This window comes from Rhinolophus ferrumequinum, chromosome 4, assembly GCF_004115265.2.
Source record: "Rhinolophus ferrumequinum isolate MPI-CBG mRhiFer1 chromosome 4, mRhiFer1_v1.p, whole genome shotgun sequence".
NCBI lineage: Eukaryota > Metazoa > Chordata > Mammalia > Chiroptera > Rhinolophidae > Rhinolophus > Rhinolophus ferrumequinum.
The window spans coordinates 15,473,846-15,495,000 of record NC_046287.1 but is presented as its reverse complement, the minus strand read 5'-3'; positions in this window follow the sequence as shown (position 1 = coordinate 15,495,000).

The following is a 21,155-nucleotide window of genomic DNA, read 5'->3' as shown; positions in this document are numbered from 1 at the left end:
AGGAGGTATGAAAGTTTCTGACAGTGGGTTAATTAGAAAAGATCCTAAAGGAGACTGTAATGTGTGCTTCCGGGTGAGTAACAACCCTCCACCTTATGCTTGGAAATGACAGGTTGGGGATACTGCAGTTATTCTGAAGTAGTTGCTAAGAGCTCTTTAACTAACAACAGAAACCCAGGTTCAGGTCTTCCCCATCTCAAGGCAGAAACCTGCTAATCAGCTGATACCTTCCCTCTCTTCTACATGCTACATTTAATCTATCATCAAATATTGCTAACTCTGCCTCCAAAATAAATTTAGAATATGTCCACTTTCCTCCTTCTCTATTACAATAAGACAAGCTCAAGACCCAGTGTTTTTCTCCTGAACCACTGAAATATCCTCTCAGTGATGCTCCCCACTTCCACCATTGCTCTTTTCCAAGCCATTTCCCATACAGCATCAGAGTAATCAGTTTAAACATAAATAAACTCATTGTCACCCTTTGATGACTTCACAACACACTGGGCAGGAGGAGAGTGGAGGAGAAATTCATTACCTTTCATACCGTCCTCAAGTCCCTTTGCTAACAGTCGCGGCCCGGCCTTCTTTCAGTTCAAGATCCCACAGGTGTTTTCCTTGCCTTTACGCCTGAAACTCTGTCCCTTGACTGTTCTGCTTCCTAATGCTGCTCTTCCTTTAGACCTCACCTTAAAATAGTCACATTCCCTGATGTGACCTAGAATATAAATGAGGAACTTCTGTAATATTTTTTGTGGAAATATGAACTTTTGTTTCATAGTACTAGCCAATTTAGTCATCATAACCTACAGGGATTGTTTACTGCTTACATTCCCCTTTAGTAAATTTCTAAGATCAGGGACAGTGTTTGTTGGTTTACCACTCTGTTTTCAGAATAGTATAATGCCAAGTACATAGTAGGTGCTCAATAGATTGGTGAAAGAATAAATAAATGTATGTGTGTCTTTCTAAGGTGTCAACATGGCTAGGCTACAATCTTCATTAATTCAAAAAAAACACGGTTTAAAATGCCGAGGGAAAGATATTTTGTAGATACAATTAAAGCCATAATCAGTTGACTTTTTAAGTAAGGGAGCTTATCATAGATAATCACTTGGAAGTCCTTAAAAGAAGAAAAAGAAACTCCCCCTACTAATTCTATTTCCATGGTTTAACTCTAACTGATAGAGACAGAATGAAAGAACACTACCTGTGCCACTTTACTACATGTGTGGCCTTTGGGACAAGTTACCTACTTACTGTATGCAAAATGTGTAAGATGCAAAATACTCGTGTCTAACGCAGAGTGGTTTATAGGATTCCAAACGTAGTTTGTAAACACAGTTATAATAACATGTGGCACACTGCTTAGTATATAGAGTTTAATAAATATTTGCTAGTATTATTATGACATACTATATTACAAAATATGCCTTGATTAAAGTAGATTTACTATTTTCTTATCAAATATATGCTATATCTTTAAAAAGTATTTTCTAGTTAGCTCCAGGATTCTGATTCAATAAAAACAAAGCAATACAAAATTTAAATTTAAAAAGGTACAAATTACTGACTCAAAAAAGAGTAAATGTTGAGAAATGAAAGCAAAGTATCTTCTCCTATATATATATACATATATATGTATATATGTATATATTTGTGTGTATATATATATATGTACACAAATATGTAAAATCTTGAGATAGTGATTTTCTTTAAATACTGTTACTTTTGTTTTCATTGAAAAAATGATATCTATAATGTGTATATATATAGTCTTGCTATCTTGATATAATGTATATGTCATTATAATGTATATAATGTATATGGTATATGATACATTATATGCATATCATATATATATATATATATATATATACACATATATCTTAAATATAATAAAATTTGGATCGTATACTCATTCACATTGTTTGATTCATACATGAAGTTCTACCTGAGGATATTCAATAATCAACTTGGATTCTAAATAGATTGTTTTAAACAATAAACTTGGAAAACATTTTAGCTTTCAGCAGTTAGTAGTAGAAGTGAAAGTCAGGGCACGATTAATTCACATTTGACAGAGGTTAACAATCAGCCTTTCTGTTCAAATACAGAGTTATCTGATATCATATAGAGTGTGCTTGACTTTCCACTTGCTCTATTTTTTAAGGCTTTTGCAAAACATTTAATTTAAATAAATTCAGCTGCTTATTTACCTTTTACATATCAATATGGAAGATCAACAAGAAATTCAAAGCTTTAATCTAGCAATGTTTTTTCACCATAGAACTAAATACAAACATCTTTCATTTTCAATTAAGAGATATAGAAAAAAGGCAACATAACTTTTCTAAAACAATATATTTTTGTTGTTTATCTCCAGTTATGGAGTGAAGCAAAAGATTTATATTTTCCTAGATTGTTTTTAACTGGTTACCAACATTGTTATCACATCTGAAACCTGACAAGACACTCCCCCGCACTTCCCTTGCCAGCTCTACATAGCCTAGTTTTAATAAGAATCCTGTTAAGTCAGTTAAGAGAGAATCCCCACCCTTGTCATCTAATCACCCTGGCCTGCCTCCAGCAAGAACTCGGGGTCACATTAGCGAGAATCCACCTTACCCTTGGTATCCCCTCTTGGTTCTGCCAACCAACATTCCAACCATTTCCTTGGTTACAAATTCCCACTTGCTCTTTTCTGCGTTCAGAGTAGAGCCCACTCTCTCTCCACTCTTGTGATAATCCTAAAATGGTCTTCCTTACTGTTTAACGTGTCAGAATAAATTTGTCTTTAAGAAAAATCTAAAAATGAATCAAAAGAGAGGGCAGTTTTTTATGTTTTTACCTTAAACTTATTATATATGTGCAGGTGGAGCAATTCAATGATATAAAAGTTGAATATCATGAGTTTATTTAAAAGATTAAATAAGAGGGCAACCATATAGAGTTTCTACAATCTCTCTCTCTCTCTCTCTCCCCTCCCTCTTTCTCTCTCTCTCTCTGTTTCTCTCTCTTCGTCTCTGTCTCTCATTAACCTGAAATGAGATGAATCTCTCTGCATTATGTTAAAGATTTACAGATGGAATGATCTGAACCAGAAAATATCCAAATTGCCTTTATATTGAAAAGTATACAAAGAGAAAAGTCGGATGGGTCAGAAGAGTAGGCTTGATAACTAATATTTCATTCATTTTACTTAGGAAAAGAAGTTATCACAAATCCTGGATACAAACTCTCATATTTCATGCTACTTTTTATCTTAAAATTTTACTCCTGAGAGAAAGAGTCACTATAGTGAAAGTCACCAAACTACAACATTTTCAATTAAGAATAAATATATATATAAAAACATGTGTGTGTATATATGTGTGTGTGTGTGTGTGTGTGTGTGTGTGTGTGTGTGTGTGTATAATACGAGAAGTGATGTGTGACACAGAGCATTGTCATGATGGAGGATGATTTACGGCACACTTTAAAACACACCTTCTCTCCACCGTAGCTCACACCCGACTGACTGCACCGAACAAGTTGAAACTTGTCACACACTGTTATTAAGGTTCGATGAGCCGCTTCCCATACTGAAGATCCCTGCCTTTCTGTTAGACGGCACTTGGCATCAGCATTCACCGTATTTTGTGATCACAATGGAAAGCCTCCGTGTCACACATCTCTTCTGGTACAGCAATTTCTGTCAAATGGAAACATTACGGTATGTCCCCATCCACCTTATTCACCAGCTCTGACACCATGTGACTTCTGGCTCTTCCCCAAAGTCAAAATGATCATGAAAGGTAAACGTTTTGAATCGATTCAGGACACTGAGGCAGCCATGACAGCATAACTAAAGACACTCAAGAAACGGAACTGCCAGAACTTCTTCAGAAAGTGGCAAGAAGAACGGGGTAACTGTGTTCGAAGTAAGGGGGAGTGTTTTGAGTGGGATTAATGGCAATGTGTCTAACTGTAATAAATTTTTTTTTAATTTAAACATTCATCATATTTCTTGATCACACATATTTTTTATATCAACTCTCTCCCCACCCCACACACAGTTTTACCTATTATTAACCTTTTGCATTAGTGTGGTACATTTATTACAATCGATGAGCCAATATTGATATATAACTATTAAATAAAGCCCATAATTTACATTAAAACTCATTCTTTGTGTTGTAAAGACAGATAATTTTGATTATTAAATAAAATCTTCTCACCATTTAAAAACTGCTGATAACAAATTGGCCATACAATAAAAATTGATGGAAAGGTAACTTCAAATAATCAATGGCAATACTTTATATACTCATATAATCCACATTTTCTGCTATTTCTACTCTAACTTGGATATTAGACAGGGGCAAGAGAGATCCCTGAGTAGCTGAAACGTGGTCTTGGGCTCCTAACTCGGAACGTAATCTTTTTTCTTCACCAATTTCTCAGGGGCTTAGAGCACATTTCATTTTCTTTATCAACAAAGAATAAAGGGAGCGGTACCATTTCATAGCCACAACCCCAAAGACTTAAGGTTTAATATTAAAATACATAGACGGTCCCTGACGGATGATGGTTTGACTTATAGTTTTTCCAGTTACGGTGGTGTGAAAGTGATACGCCTCCAGCAGAAACTGTTCTTTGAATTTTAAGTGTTGATCCCTTCCTAGGCTAGTGATCTGTGGTATAATACTCTCCAGATGCTGCACACTGGCAAGCCACAGCTCCCAGTTGTCCACAGGACCATGAGCGGAAACAACCAGTACTCTGCAGTGACATGTTGTCGGTTCTTTTTGATATTGTGTTCTGAGCACGTTTCCATACGCTGGCCTAAGCTATGAGGTTTGATAGCTTAGGTGGCCTAAATGCATTTTCGACTTATGATACTTGCAATTTACAATGGGTTTATTGGGAAGTAACCTCATGGTAAGTCAAGGAGCATCTGTATTCTCCCAATAAAAATGACTTGGAAATTAGATTTGTTTATTCACCCTAAGATGAGTATTTCCATCTTTGAACATCATTACCTGTCAAAGGGTTTCAAGTAGGTGCTCAACTAAATGGTGAATCCCTTATTGTTGCAGTATTTGGTCTGTGTTAGACAACATGTTTAAACCAGTTCATGTATGGGTTTACCATATAAAAATAGTCTGAGTGCAATGCAATCACAACGGTCATATGAGAACTGTGCGACCCATTTTCTTTTCTTAAAGCAACAAATAGATGAACAGAGACAGACTATTAGGAATTAATCCACATGAATGACAATGGAAAATTTAGAACTGTCATTTCTCAGCAAGTAAATCAAAGTCCACAATTAAAAGTCTGTTGAACAGGTAATCAAACAACTTTCCCAACCACTATATTTTTAAACTGATATAGGAATTCTCTTGCGTGTGTGCTACATACATGCAAGTGTATGAGTATTAAGTGTATGTGAATACTACATGTATATATATATATTGTGTGTGTGTGTGTGCATATTAAGGAATCATTTTGTGATCAGCCTGGATTTATGCCAATTTAAATTGGAACAAGTTTAATTATACTAGTTAATCTTCAGAAATAAGGTCTAGGGGAGACGTAGTAACAGACCTGGACTTTAAAGAACAGTTTAGACCTAAAGCTGCAACAGATTAATAAATGACATCATCAAGGAGACCTATACTATTTTCCTAAAGTCAGCCATAAAACTAGATAGCTAGTCTGTTATTTGCTCCTCTGTGATTATGAAAGAACTGAAATGTCTCACACTAATAATCCAAATTACACAGTACCATCTGAACCACTTAAGTCTTTTCTCTGTATAATAAACACCACACCTGCCCCTATCCATAAGATTGTGAATGACTGGCAACGCAGCTTCTAAACTGAAATAACAGCAACCACACCTTTCTTCATAAATGCAAAATAGCACGCTGACCACACAGCTGGCATCAATTAACTTGGATTAAAAATATTATAGTTAATTTGGCATCAGAGGTTTCATTCCCAACCCTTCCATCCAGCAATGTATCACTCAGCCAATTTCATTTACATCAATTGAAAACTAGCATAAAAAGGATTAGTCAAACTGCAATCTAATAAAATACAAACAAAAAAATATTAAAATTTCAACCTCCTTTTTTTCCGATTTCAGTCCTCACTTGGGGTGTAGCCAAATAGAACCCATTTAGAACGTTAAAGATGTTTTGAGACATTTTTTGATACACAGTTTATTTAAATTGACTGGATCCAAAGCAATTACACTGTATCTATGAAAAGCACTGTAAAAGAATAGTGTTTGTTCAATAGCAAGATAATTAGAAGCAAATGGGAAATTATCTCAAAATATAAAACAGCACTATTTTATTTGATGGCCTATTTTAACATGAACAGAAGAACACTTAGTTTGCCAAAGGCCCTTGTTTTGAAAGAGTGCTGTAAAAATGTACACACCTACTTGGAGCTAATTGTAGCATTAACTGCCTGAATTGCAAACGGTAATCGGTAACTGTATATAGTAGGAATGATGTGAGCCAGTAACTAGATGCACGTTTCTCCAGGCATTATTTAACAGGATGCTTTTGTAATCCTAAGCCTCATATTCTGCAAAGCTACAGCCAATGTGTAAAAGAAAACTTTGGGAGATGCATTTAAAATAGATCTTTTTCTTTTCCATTTAAAACTTCTTTGAATAAAAGAATTTAACCATAATGCAATCTGTATCTAAATTTTATTCTGTATATATATATGTACACACACACACATATGTACTATATTATGTTATATATATTATGTATGCATATATTTTTCCATTTATCTATATTTAGAGTTTTCAAAAATCACAAATATGATCTTGACTCCTTGCATAAAATGCTTGAAATAGCTCCCTGTATCTCTGATGATCAAGCCTCAAATCCCTAATACTATGTCCTTACATTTTTCTGTCTTAAAAGTACCTTCACTTACGTCTACACCTCATCCTTTCACCATACTTCCCAGCTCTGTCCACCTGCAGTCTTTCAGCCATACATTATTCTTTTAATCCCCTTTATGTTCCCAGCTTGATCTTGCCTCTAGGCATTAAATGTGGTATTCTCTTTGCATATGATCTTTTCCAAGTCTAGACCATTCACTTTATCTCATTCCTCTTTGATTTAGTTTTCAGCCTAGGAGTCACTTCGCCCAGAAGTCTCTCCTGGTCTCAGCAAGGATATACTGGTGCCCAGTCTATATGCCATAAAGCAGCATGTATTACCTCTGCAAGAAGGCACTCGGATTGCCTGCTTACTTCTCTACATCCTCATTGACTACAAGTCTTATGAGATAAGGAGCTACGTCTGTCTTATCTTTTACCCCTAGCCCTGGTACACAGCAGAAGTCAATGCATGTATACTGACCAAATGAAGGAATGACAAAATCTGTAAAAATTGACACTTGGCATAGTTGAGAGAGAAAAGAATGACTGAATTTTAGGACTGAGTGTCTCTGGGGGCAAAGAGTAAGTGAGGGACTGAATAAGAATTTGTTTCCTTTCTACTCTGTCCTGAAAAAGCTATTTCGCTTCTATGTGATGGGGTAAAATGGGGATCATGGTAACAGTGCTTCTCTCACAGGGTTTTCATGAATTTAAATTAATGCATATAAAGGCATTCAGATATATGCCTGACACTTCCTAAGTGCTTTATTAGTGATACGTATTGGAAAAGCAAAATTGCACCAGACTAGTTAAAAAGACAAGGAAGATGTATGCAAGGTAATTGCAACAGAGGAAAGAGACTACTTCAATAGAAGAGATTGAACTCAACTCCACTGAAACCAAAGGTAGAAGTATTTCTAAGTGCTTGGGTGAACTAGTGAAAAACTACTGGAGAATATTAGGGGTCAGATGATTCACCATCTGCGTTTGCTAATTGGCACTTACTGCGTTAGACTTTTACCTTCTCACAGAGAATGGGAGACAGGTGCATTCTCTTCCTGGACAGTTTCATGTCTAAAGGACAAGGCTCCCAGGTCTTTGCAGAAGACATCCCTGAATTGTAGAGTTACATCTCAAAGGGGCAGAGAAAGAATTTACACTTGCATGTTTTTTAAAGTAACTGCTCTAAGAAAAAAGAAGTCAGAAAGAAACCTGTCTAAAATTTAGTCAAGCTGAGGGGAGCTTGTGAAGGCTCTCTTGGCCAGTGTCAATTATTTTACTATTCATTAAACAGTAGGGGCGAAGGTACACTGATTTTGATATTTTAATAATGTTACTGAATATATACTATTTTTGTATTTCCAGTACTATCTTTTGCACACAATATAAGGTCAACACATTTTTAAAATGCCATTTTATGCTGCTAGAGTCTTTGTTAACTCCATTTATATGTCGTGAAGTCAGAGCTGGAGCTAATGAGAGCATAATGAGATATCCCTTCAATCAGTGGCAAAAGACAAGAGAAGGGTACCGATGTACTAATTAATAGATGATAGGCCATACCAAATGCACATCATGTAACCCCAGGCTAAAACTGATAGACTGTCGTGGAATCGGACAATTATAAAATGTATTATACCTCCTAGGAAGGGGTGTTTCTCATTCAAAAATTTATTTGAGTGTTTGAATAGACCTGTCTGAGAAGCTACTAATTACCTTCAATTCACCAAATTTTAATTATCAACATATCAAACCATTCAATATGTTTCCAATTTTGCTACAAAATGTTACACATCTCATGTCATAACACAATCACTATTTAACCTGAGGGTAAAATGATACCTGCTGATTAAACTTCCTAATGTAGTTTCAGCTTTCAGAAGCAGCTTTTGTGTAGTATTTGTATGTCTTTAAATTTATTTTTTATTGAAGTAACACTGGTTTATAGCATAAAATAGTATTCATATTTAAGAGAAGCAAACATGACTGAACTATGTTCAGCAACAATTGTAGTGAACGTCCGCTAATTATCTTAATGGCTCCCTAATAGGTCACTAATTGCAGAAGGGGAAGAACAGAGGAAATTCAAGGCAAGACTGAACAGCAACGGATTTATTCTGGATTAGCTCACCTACAAAGGAGAACAATGTTGTGACAGCATTGGTTGATGACAGGAAGGTTGAAGACTACATACCTTTTATCTCTTCACACCTCAGTTTCCCATGTATAGAGAGCACCACTCCTTTACTCCTAATGTGTGCATGGTGTCCAATTCTACAAGATCACTTCTAACCTCTCATTTCCTCTAATCCTCCCTCTCTCTATAATCTTTCATCAACCTAATATACCCAGAGATCTCTTTTTGCTCGTTGAACTGAAACCTGGGAGTCACATTGGACTCTTTTCTTGCTATTTTTTCATCTTAACCCACAATAAGAATCTAAGATATACCTTCTTGATAACGTATTAACTCCCAATGCTGTACAAAATGAGAAAAAAATCTCCAAGCTCATCTGTACTTCTCTCTTGTAAGGTCAGTCATTACAACTGAGGTGAAAAATTTAAAAATTATGTTCAAAGTACTTCCCTTTCTAAATGCTTTTAAGCGTTGTAGAACCATTTCTAATATGTTTATAGAGAAGTGAAAATAAATTAAGGAGAGACATGCTCCTAGTTTGACTCTGTTTTACTATTACTTCATGATTCTCTCCTCTGCAATAAGGTTAGTTTTCCATGTCAGGCTTACACATATGCTAAAAGTATATTACAGCTGGAATAATGTAATTTGGATTATACTACCGTGTCTCCCTGAAAATAGGACCGAGCCGGACTATCAGCTCTAATATATCTGTTGGAGCAAAAGTTAAAATAAGACCCGGTTTTATTTAATATAAGATCAAATATGATATAATATAATATAATATAATACCAGATCTTATATTAATTTTTGCTCCAAAAGACGCATTCGAGCTAATTGTCCAGTCAGGTCTTATTTTCAGGAAAACAGGATCTGTTGACTGAACACTTAAATAAAATCGGCCATACTTGATTAATGTTCATATTTTGAGTTATTATTACCTAAAAAAACAGTATCTATTCAGTAGTTAAATGTGTAAAATATTAACCCATAAGAAAGTAAGACTGCCAGTTTGTCAAAACATATTTACGGAGTACCAGTGACACGATGGTAAATGAGATAGTTATAGTTACTACTTTTATGGAACCCATACTTTTGTGAAGAAGACAACATGAATCAAATGACTGTAACTATATTGAGGGCTGTCGCAGTAAAGTATAATGGATGTCAAAAGCTTCCAGAAAGAAGTCAGGTTTAAGCACAGACTTAAAAGATGATTAGGAGTTGGTTCGTTGAAATGTACCCCTGTCAAATGACGTCGGCCAAGTAGTCATTTGACATTATGGATCTAGTCCCTAGAAGAGACCAGTGGATGGGACTCATAAATTAGAGAGTCATCAGCATTGAAATGTTAATCTAAGCTATAGAAATGAATGAGATCACAAAAAGAAGAAGTATAATTGGAAAGGGAATTGTGGACAAAAACATTTAAAAACACATGTACATAATACAACCTTGAAGTGTTATTAGAAGGACTGTTACATGCAGAGAACCATTCAAAGTTAGTGTCAGATCTCTTTGGTCCTTTCTACTCTGATACTGTAGACATAACACATTATCTTTCTGTATTCGCTAAACACTTTATCTCTAATACTACTCTCTTCTGTCTCTGAATCCAACAAAAGTGTTTGTTCAATAATCCATCTTAGTCCTGTCTACCTCAAGGGCATGCAGAATAATATCAATAGTCCATCAAATGGTCTAGAAGGCCCCATATGGTCTTGTACTCCTTTTCTTATTGATCCCATCTCCTCCTTATTCTCATCCTCTGTCAACTGCGCTAGCTTCCTTGCAGTTCATTTCTTGACCATATCACACACACTTTCATGTTAGAGCTTTGCACTGGCTGTTCCCTACTGCCTAAAATGCTTTTCCTCCAGATTTGTACACAGCTAACTTTCTCTCCTCCTTCAATTAATTGTCTTCAATCAGTTGTCACCTTATCTAAAACTGCAAAAATCCTAAATTTCTTAACCTCCTTTATTCTTCCATTTCCCCATAGTACTTTGTAAATCAATATATTTCAATTACCAAGATCATTGAATAAGTGTTTTTAATAAGTAATTTTTGAATAAATGAATGAATAGATTTTGTATATGAACAAATAGATGAACGTGTAAAGAACCTATTTGTTCCAAATTCAAGCAACTTAGAAGTAGATAAGCCCATATATATCACACGGGCTATAACAATGCAGTAAATTTTGTTTCTAGATAAGGTACAATTTTCCAAAGTGCTAATATACCAATAAAATAATGGGAGCAAATCACCTAGGAAAGAGGTTAAATCTTTTCATATCCTGCCTGAATGATTATGTATTTCAAGTGATAATCAATGGCCATAGAAAGGAACAATTTCTAAATTTGAAATCTATGTTTAGTGCCTCTTACTGCACTACCACTCCTGATGCAGAGCTATTTCGGAAATCTTAGAAGAATTTATTATCAAAGGTTACTTCCAAATTAAAAACCAGAGTAGGCTGATGTATTAATGAATTTCTGTCTTAGAATTTGTCACGCTGCCTAAATGGGACTCTGTTCCTCCACCTGTGGTTTTAAATGAAGAACTAAATAGACTGAGTTATTAAAAACTTATTCATTAGTTCAAATACTAAGACATCAGAGGAAAAACACTCCTAAATCCGAGGATATTGTACACGTGTCTGGGAACGCTCCTCAACAAAAACCCATGCCTAGTCTCATGTAAAGTGTGGACAAGAGGCTAGCGACCACCAGTTTTAATAAAATCATGCTTTCAGTTACCCTCTCCAAGTTTTCTAATGGTAAGTTATTATCAAATCAACAGTGAATTTTTAAACACAAATTCTAAGTTAGAGATTATTTTTAGGTCATGTATTTTTCATTTGGGGGATCACAATCCAAGGTTTAGCCAAGGAAAATACAGTGCATAGAATGTAGTCATGCTTGTCCTCTTTCTATGTTTGTACTCAAATAGAGAGTTACCAGCTTTGCTACCAAGTCAATCCTTTACCTTGTATGGATTCAGTTCTAGATTTAACACCCTCTTTAGCTACAAAGATACTTTCTTTGCTGAGGTGGAAAGACACAGCACGACAAAGACACTATAAAGTTCAAGAACTCATTTTGCTTGGAGAGTCTGTAACTATTGTTCTTATTCTAATGATGTTGCCATTATGAATGATTTGATAAATTATTATAGTCTTATCCAGAGAGATACACTACTGAGGCTCCATTAAAATTTAACTGCATAAGTATATGAAAGAAGCAGTTTTCGAATCCTGTAAGGCTTGGTTTAAATTAACCAAGTAGAGGGTGAGATAGAAACATGCAATTTAGTCATCACAAAAAACACAACAATGAATTACAGGTACCTAGGGTGAGAACACAAACAGTAAATAACTCACCCAATGGGACACTTAATTTCCAGGTGCTTATTGAAAAACTTACCAGCTGAGAAGTTCCTGTCAAGAAGGGAGCTGGATGCAAATTAAATGGTGACTCTCACAGTAACTAACTGTAATTTCAGTCACCTTGAAATAGGAATGCAGAGGTATATCATATTAAACAGGATTAAATGAAATTTTAGAGTCTGCGAATATTTCTGGTCTCAGGTGGGTGTTGCATGGTTCTAGTGAAGCCAGTTCCTTGAGCAGGATCCCGCTACCTCTGCTTTATACACAAAGAAGCAGTCTCTTAATTGTAGTCTATCCACTCAAACCAAACAACTCAGTAAGCAACAGATTATGTTTGAGATCAGAAGCCAAGGAGAAGACTGTAAATAGGAGTGAGAGAACACACCAGCATTCCTTTTTTAAAAAATCCTCTAAGTTCACGTCTTCCTATTATTAGCCAAGAAGAACATACAGGACAACACAGTTTACTTAACTTACAAAGAGCTTCAGAGAAAAGACTCCACAACCTTCTTTAACAGCTAATGTTGAAAAGGCTGCTGCCTAAGAAAGTTCCTAAGTCTTCGATCCAGTCGTTTTTGATCCTTTCAGGTAAAACCATTCAAGAGCCTACCAGCCTCTTCTGCATAATTCCTGAGCAGGATGGTTGTATAAGGAAAAAGTTGCATTTTGAGGTAAAAGAGGGCTGAATACTTTTCAGAGGGTCCTAACTGTACAGGGAAGTTACACGCCGCTCTTCTGTCCCGAAAAGGTTCATTTACACCTGTATGATAGAGCTGCTATCTACTCACAAGGAACAATATATTTTAGAATGTCTAAGACAGTCCCAGCGCACAGCATTAAGAAAAATCATGTCCTGCCTTTACGATGACATTAAAACACTGTTGCTGGATTTCCCAATACAATTTCAGGACACCGAGAGACTCTGGAGCCACGTATTAATTAAAGTGGGGAAACACGTAAATGCTGCCTTGGAGAAATCAGTAGGCTGAATTTACCATACTTCCCTGTATATTCCAGGGCACCAGAAAATACCCAGGAGGAAAGTATATCCAGCACCAGCCTCAAAAGACCTACACATGTTTCTTGGTTCCGGCTCTATCCTTCTGTTGCACTTTTTGAGGTCTGTCTTTATAGTGCTTAGATGTATTATAGGTATTATAACTAGTCCAAAAAGGCAAAAAATAAAAAATATTAAAAAAATACCCCACAAATAAAAACTCTCCTGCTTCCCTGAAGTTAAGGCTGTGTTGCAATGTGTAAGGCTACACTTCTGTGAATCTTTACAAGATATAGCCATGATATCCTACTCATGGCTATAAGGGGGGCTCCCAAACAAAAGTGACATAGTGTTTCAGCTGGTGCAAATGGCAGACAAATATGGCAGAAGCGAAGACAGTTTGTGTCTCCAAAAAAAAATGAGACTTATTCTCTGTGCTGTGCAGATACGCCCACTGCCCTTTTGAGCAGCAGAGTGCAGGGACTAGAGAGATAGATAGTCAATGGACCAATGGCAGCTTTTAATATGTAAAAAGGCTTTTTTAATCTGTGAAAAGAGGCTTTTAATCTGTAGAAAATAGCTATTAATTACTCAAGAACTAGGACACCAACACTTGAAACTCTTATTTTCCTCAATCAGAATATTTTCTATTTCCAACATTTTTCTTCCCTGTAAACATCCTAGTGTAAACTCATGCAGGATGCTACTATTGAGACTGTTAAGACTAAATAGGAAAATTTTGCAGTAACCCTCAAATAATAAAGATCACTTTTAGCCAATCTCTCCATGACTGACAAAAAAATTACTTTTCTTTGATATGATCAGAGATTCCCAAATTTCTGCTTAAAGTTCTCTAAAAGAATGTATAAGTGGACTTACTAAAAGCTTAATACATTACAATTGCCTAAAGAGTTTGCTTTACACATGATTACTATTGTTCCATCAGGGCAGTTGCTGTGAATATGTGAAAGTGTTGGAAAGCTAGCTTTGACTGCAGTAACTTACAGTATAGACAAAATTCAAATATAAAAATTATGTGGATTATTAATTCTATGCAATTATTTTAATTACTTGATTGTGATTGTTATAGGGTAGATTTTTGAGAAATAGTTTTGTGTTATGCCTAATATTTATGCAACATAAGTAAAACACTGCTACTAATACTCTCATCTCTGGGCCTCAAAATACCTTTGAAAATACAAAATTATAAATAAAGACAGACCAATCAAGGCCAAAGTCAGATTAAAAAAATGAAAGAAATATCTCCATGATGGAGGTCACCTAAGAAACCTATTAGCATTGTTGCTTAATCCTAATCATTCATTCACTCATTCATTCATTCATCATTTAATGATCACATATTATGTTCCAGATACCGGAAGAAGCTCAGCAGCTTCTTCCGGAAGAAGATACAGCAGCTAACAAAACAAGCATGATCTCTGGTTTCAAAGAACGTAGACAAAAGAAGACAAACATTGAACAGATCATTAGAGGCCCAGTGAACACTGAGGAAGAGAACAGAGATCTATGTAACCATATGGCAGAGGAGAAAAACTAGTTTGGAAGTTAAAGAAGACTTTATTTTAGGAAATGATGTTTAAACTGAAGAACGATAAACGAGCTTTGCAATCGCCCAGCAAAACAGTATTATTTATCGAAAAACTTGGGAAATGTCTCAAACTCAAGCTTATCTCCTCCCATTCACTAATCCCATTTGACTGCTCCATGCTCCCCAACAGATAAAGCTATCTGAACTTGTATTTGAACAATAACATGACTCATTGTTATTCACTGGAGTAGCTGCAACCAGAAGATAAATGAACCCACTTCATTTCAAATAGCTCCCTCGTTTTAGATCATGGGTAAGATGGTATTGATTAACTCCCTGCCCACCACCCTTCACTTATGTCCTTTTCCCATGAGAATTAGTCATGGAAACTTCAATGGTGAGCTTTAACGATCACATAGTAAATTTTTGTCTGTGTATATTTTAAATCATTTTTGGCACATCTATAGCTGATGGAACATTTCTAGAAATCGACTCTAATATCTAAAGTTTTAAGCTTGAAAGCATACTGGTGTTGATAGCACACTGTCAGCTATCTGGCTTTTTAATTCTTAAACAACAGAAGTTCCATAGTGAATGTGTTTCCAAAATTGATGGGTTCAGAGATGGCATTAGTAAAACATGCATAATGATGCAACACAATTCAATTTAACAGACCTTATTGAGCTGCCACTATGTGCACAGCACCATACCAGGTGTTGTGAGACACTGAAAGATAAAAAAAATAACATGGGTCTTGCCTGAAAGGATTTGCTTGATTAAGATCTTTGGCCTCTCTAAATTACTAGAATACCTGTGGATTTACAACTTCACATGTCTCCAATGAGTAGGCATTTCTGTACTAATTTTGTAAAGCGCCTCATGATCTATTGATAACCTTGCTTCATTATTTATTTGCTTTTATTTACTTTGGATTTAACTTGATCTTTTTCTGCACATTCTGTAATTGTTGGGTAGGAGCTATATATATGAGGATTAAATCAACCAAGATGAATGTACAGTTTTGTTTTGTTTTTTTCTCTTTATGTCCTCATTAGTTTTCTATCTCTTGTTCTAAGAACATTAAGAGAGGAGTGTTGATTTCCAATTAGAACTGTGAATTTGTCTATTTTTCCCTTTCAGTTAGGTAAATTTGTGCTTAATGTATTTTGAAGTACTGCTATGAGATTCATACATATTTTAGACTGTTATGTCTTCCTGAAAACTGACCCCTTTTATCATGATGAAATGCCTATCTTTATTCCTGGTAATATTTATCATTCTGACGTCTACTTTGTCTGATATTAATAAAGCTATGCCAGCTTTTTTAAGATTAGTAATTCTATGGAATATATTTCCCACTTGTTTTTCAACAGCCTTTATTTGTATTTTGTTTTTGTAGAAAGTATATAATTTTTCTTTTTAATCCAACCTGATAATCTGTTTTTCAATTTGAATCTTAAGACTATTTACATTTAATATAATTATTGATATAATTGGTTTATAGCTGTCATCTTGGTTTTCAGTTCCTAATGGTCTCATTTGGTTTTCAATTCCGTTTTCCTCTTCCCTGACATTTTTAGATTAACTGTGAAGTTTTAAGATATTATATTTTATACACTTTTGGCTTATTAGCTATGCCTTTTTGTTTCATTTATTAGTTTTCTAGGGGTTGTAATATCTATTTTTAATTATCACAGCCTACCTTCAATTATGTTACACTAATTTATTTATAGAAGAAACTTATTTTATGCTTTCTTATCCCTCTTTCCATATTTTGTGCCTTTGCTTTGTTCTGACATATGTTATAAACCCTAAAATACAGTGTGGCTATTTTTGCTTCAAATGGTCAAATGCCTTTGACCAAAATTAAAGGATGAGACAAAATTTAAAAAATAATTATCCACCGATTCATCACTTTCAATTCTCTTCATTTCTTAGCTTAGATTTACATTTTCCTTCTCTCCTACGTTTTTTTCCTTTAAAAAAAATCTTAATTTTTACCTTAATTTTAATAGTTTTTTAAAGATAATTTTGCTGGTACAGAATACAGTATTGACAAATTTTCCTTTCCTATCATTCAGCATTTTTTTTAATTAAAGTTTATTGGAGTGACAACTATTAGTAAAGTTACATAGGTTTCAGGTGTACAATTCTGTAATACAGCATCTATATATCACATTGTGTGTTCACCACCCAGAGTCAGTTCTCATTCAGCATTTTAAAGTTATCACTCTTGTCTTCTGGCTTTCAGTTTCTGACAAAACCTCTATAGTAATTATATTTGTACCTGTGTAGGAATTATGTCTTTTTATATGGCTCATTTTACGATTTTCTGGTTTTCACAGGTTTCAAAAATTTGATCATGATGTGTTTGGTGTAATTTTCTTTGTCTTTATCCTGCTTCAGATTCTTTAAAACTCCTGGATCTATGGTCTTTTAATTTTCTCAAATTTGGAAAAAATCTCAACTACTGTTTTTCAAATTTTTTTCCGGAACTTTCTTCCCCTGGGACTCCAATCATTCATATGTTAAAGTGGTTGAATACTCCCACAGATCACTGACTATTTTTCTCTGTCCTTCGTTCTGTATAGTTCTGTTGCTATTTCTTCAAGTTCACTGAGATTTCTTTCTTCTGTTATTCTTACATTTTATTCTTCAATGTTTAATCAGCAGTAATCCAATTCAGTAATTTTATTTCAGAAATCTGTTTTTATCTTTAGAATTTCCTTTTTGTTTATTTTTTTATAAATGCTGAGCATATTAAACATATTTTAATAGCACATTTAATATCTTTGCCTGTTAATTGTATCACCGTTGTCATTTCTGTTTCTATTGGTTGATTTTCCTCCTGGTCATGGATAATAATTTCCTGCTTCTTCACATATGAATAATTCTTTAATGGATCACAAACATTTTTAATTTTACATTGTTCAGTGCTACATGTTACTGTATTTTTACCAAGTATTGGAGTTTGTTCTGGAAGGCAACTACGTTACTTATGAGTCAGTTCAGTCTTTTAAAATCTTTACTTTTAGCTTTTAAAAGGTGAGTCTTGACTAGCCTTTCCAATAGGGTTATTTTAGCTCCACTACTAAAAGATGATACTTCTGGAAACTCTATTGCATGTCCTGTGTTTTCAATGAGATCTCTTCCTTCTTACTCACAGAAACTGAAATAGCCCTGAGTGAGCTCTGGAAAATTTTTCACCTTACAATTCCCTGGTAATTTTCCCCTCCTCATCAATTTTTCTCCAGCTGCATGGAGTATCACTCTATTAATGCATAGATTGGTCTACAGCCAAAGATAGGAAAAGAACCCTACGCAGATTTCTAAAGCTCTTTCCCTGTGTATCTCGCCTCTTTCAAGTATTCTGCCCCACAAATTTTAGACATCTTAACCTCCCCAGGCTTTGATACCACCGATCCTCTCACCCCAGCTAGACTGCTTGGTTTTCTTTAGCATTCCTCTTCCTAATTAGCCTGTGGGACTTACCTCAGTTGTTCCCCTTTTCTCAGGGAACACAGCCCTATGTTGCCTTTAGTCCAATTCCTAAAAAACTGAAAGTTTTTTAAAACAACTGAAGTTGTTTTATACATGTTGTCCACTTTTCTTACTGATTTTGGTGGAGGAAAAAATGTGGACCCTGGCACATGTGGGCTTTCTTCAAATTTCATTATTTTAGAATAAAACTTTCTTTATACTTGAATATAATGATTATAAGTGCAAAAAAATAGAATCTAAGTCTTCCAAATGATTAGCAAAAATAAAAGTAAAAACATAGTATTTTATAATTTAAAAGATCCTATATAAAATGAGATGAAAAGTCAAAGAAAAACTATGAAACAAAGTATAAAGATTCAAAAGTAAGAAAAAACATGCATGCTATGCAAATAAAAAGCAAGATACAAAAATTCAATGATCAATGATCCTGAGTCTGCATGACAGTGGTCTGTGTGTGTGTTAAACACAGAGAAATACAGACTACAAAAGAAATACATCAAACATTAAGTGAAATTATCTCTCTTTAAAACAAAGTTACTGAATACTTGTTTAAAGGTCCTTTGCTGTTCACAGATTGCTGAGCTGGAAGAGTTTCCAGATGACTTTCAGGTTTCTATTTGTATTCTCAAGCATAGCTAAATAAAATAGAATTCATTTAACTGGGCTATTAGACAGTTCAATTTCACTCCTTTGTTGATAAAAATTGACTTAGGCATTCTGTCACACAACTGAACTAACCAAGCACATCTTCATGTTTCTGCTTACTATCCCAATGAATTCTGGACAAATACATTCATTTAGTAAATACTAACAAATATATTGATGTATATTTATAAGTTCAATGATTCTAAATATTTATTATATCTGCATATCTTTCTCCATAAACTGCCTTGGGTTTCTGCCTGAATCTTTCATCTGTGCTCATCTTATGTCCCTAACTAATTACAAGTTCTTTGAAGTTAGTATGGTTCAGTCCATAAACTTAAACTCCACCCATATTCTATTTCGATACCTTTTATACGTACTCAAGTTATGATTTTTAAGCAAGACAGCTTTTCTGTGCCTCAGTTTCCTCATGTCTACAGCATGCATGTATTTGTTCTTAAAATCATTTAATTTTAATTACTCAAACGGCTTTCAAAGAATTTGATAGTAAGCTGTTGTTAGAATAGCTCCAGGGACATGGGAAAAGAAAACAAAAGGACGGTTCCCAGTTTCTTTTCAGAAGGCTACCATAACCAGATAGAAACACCTCTCTTCCTCTCTCTCTCTCTCTCTCTCTCTCTCTCTCTCTTTCTCACACACACACACACACACACACACACACACAGAAAATAATATCAAATGTGCATGTATGCACACACACACACACAAACGAGGTAGCACAATTAAATTCGCCAACTTGCTGTAACAATGTTGCTAACGTTTTTTGATATCAGAGGGATTATCCATTATGAATTTGTATCAACTGCACAAACGGTTAACCAAGTTTACTATTTGGAAGTGCTGAAAAGGCTGGGTGAAAAAGTTAGAAGACCTGAACTTTTCACCAACAATTCATGGCTCTTGCATCACAACAATGCATCGGCTCACATGGCACTGTCTTTGAGGGGGTTTTTAGCCAGTAAACAAATAACTGTATTGGAACAACCTCCCTACTCACCTGATGTGGCCCCCAATGACTTCTTTCTTTACCCGAAAATAAAGGAAACATTGAACGGAAGACATTTTGATGACATTCAGGACATCAAGGGTAATACAATGACAGCTGTGATGGCCATTCCAGAAAAAGAGTTCCAAAATTGCTTTGAAGGGTGGACTGGGCGCTGGCATTGGTGCATAGCTTCCCAAGGGGAGTACTTCGAAGGTGACCATAGTGATATTCAGCAATGAGTTATGTGGCACTTTTTCTAGGATGAGTTCGTGATGTTAATTTCTTAGAACTCATATGTGTGTGTGTGTGTGTGTGTGTGTGTGTGTAATCTTACATATACTATTAAGAATATATAAGTATAAAAGTGAAAAAAGACAAATAAAATTGATCCTCCTGAATATCACAAAATAATTCTTACATAAATGAATATACATGAGATATTCTTGGACAGAAAGACTTCTAGTATATAATGGCCAATGTCCACATATATGAATTTATATATTGATTATAAATAAAAATCACAAAACATTTTTCTGAAAAAAAATCACAGATAAAACAGAATTATCTGAAAAAAAGGAATTCTGTTGCTAAATATTAAAGAATACTCTAAAACTAAAATAATTGAAGCTCATTGGCACAAGAAATTGATGAAAACAGAGAACAAATAAGTCAAAAACATATACAAGTATGTTTTAATGTATTAGGTAATCAAGTGTGATATCAAATAATTGGTACGAATGTACTAAGCAGGAAAGTCATTTTGTCAACTAAACATTTGAAAAAAAATAATGAATTACTTCTGCATATAATGCCAATCAACAAAATTACTTCAGATACATTAAAGAACGAAAGGGAAACATAGACCTTAATAGTTCTGGATAAAAACTTAGGTGGTTCATCATACCGATTTAGTGTGGGAGAGGACTTAACTCCTCCAGAAGAAACCATAAACTAAAGATCAATGTGTCAAACTATATAGAAAACTTAAACTTCTGTATTTTTAAAAAAAAATCACCTAATAGATT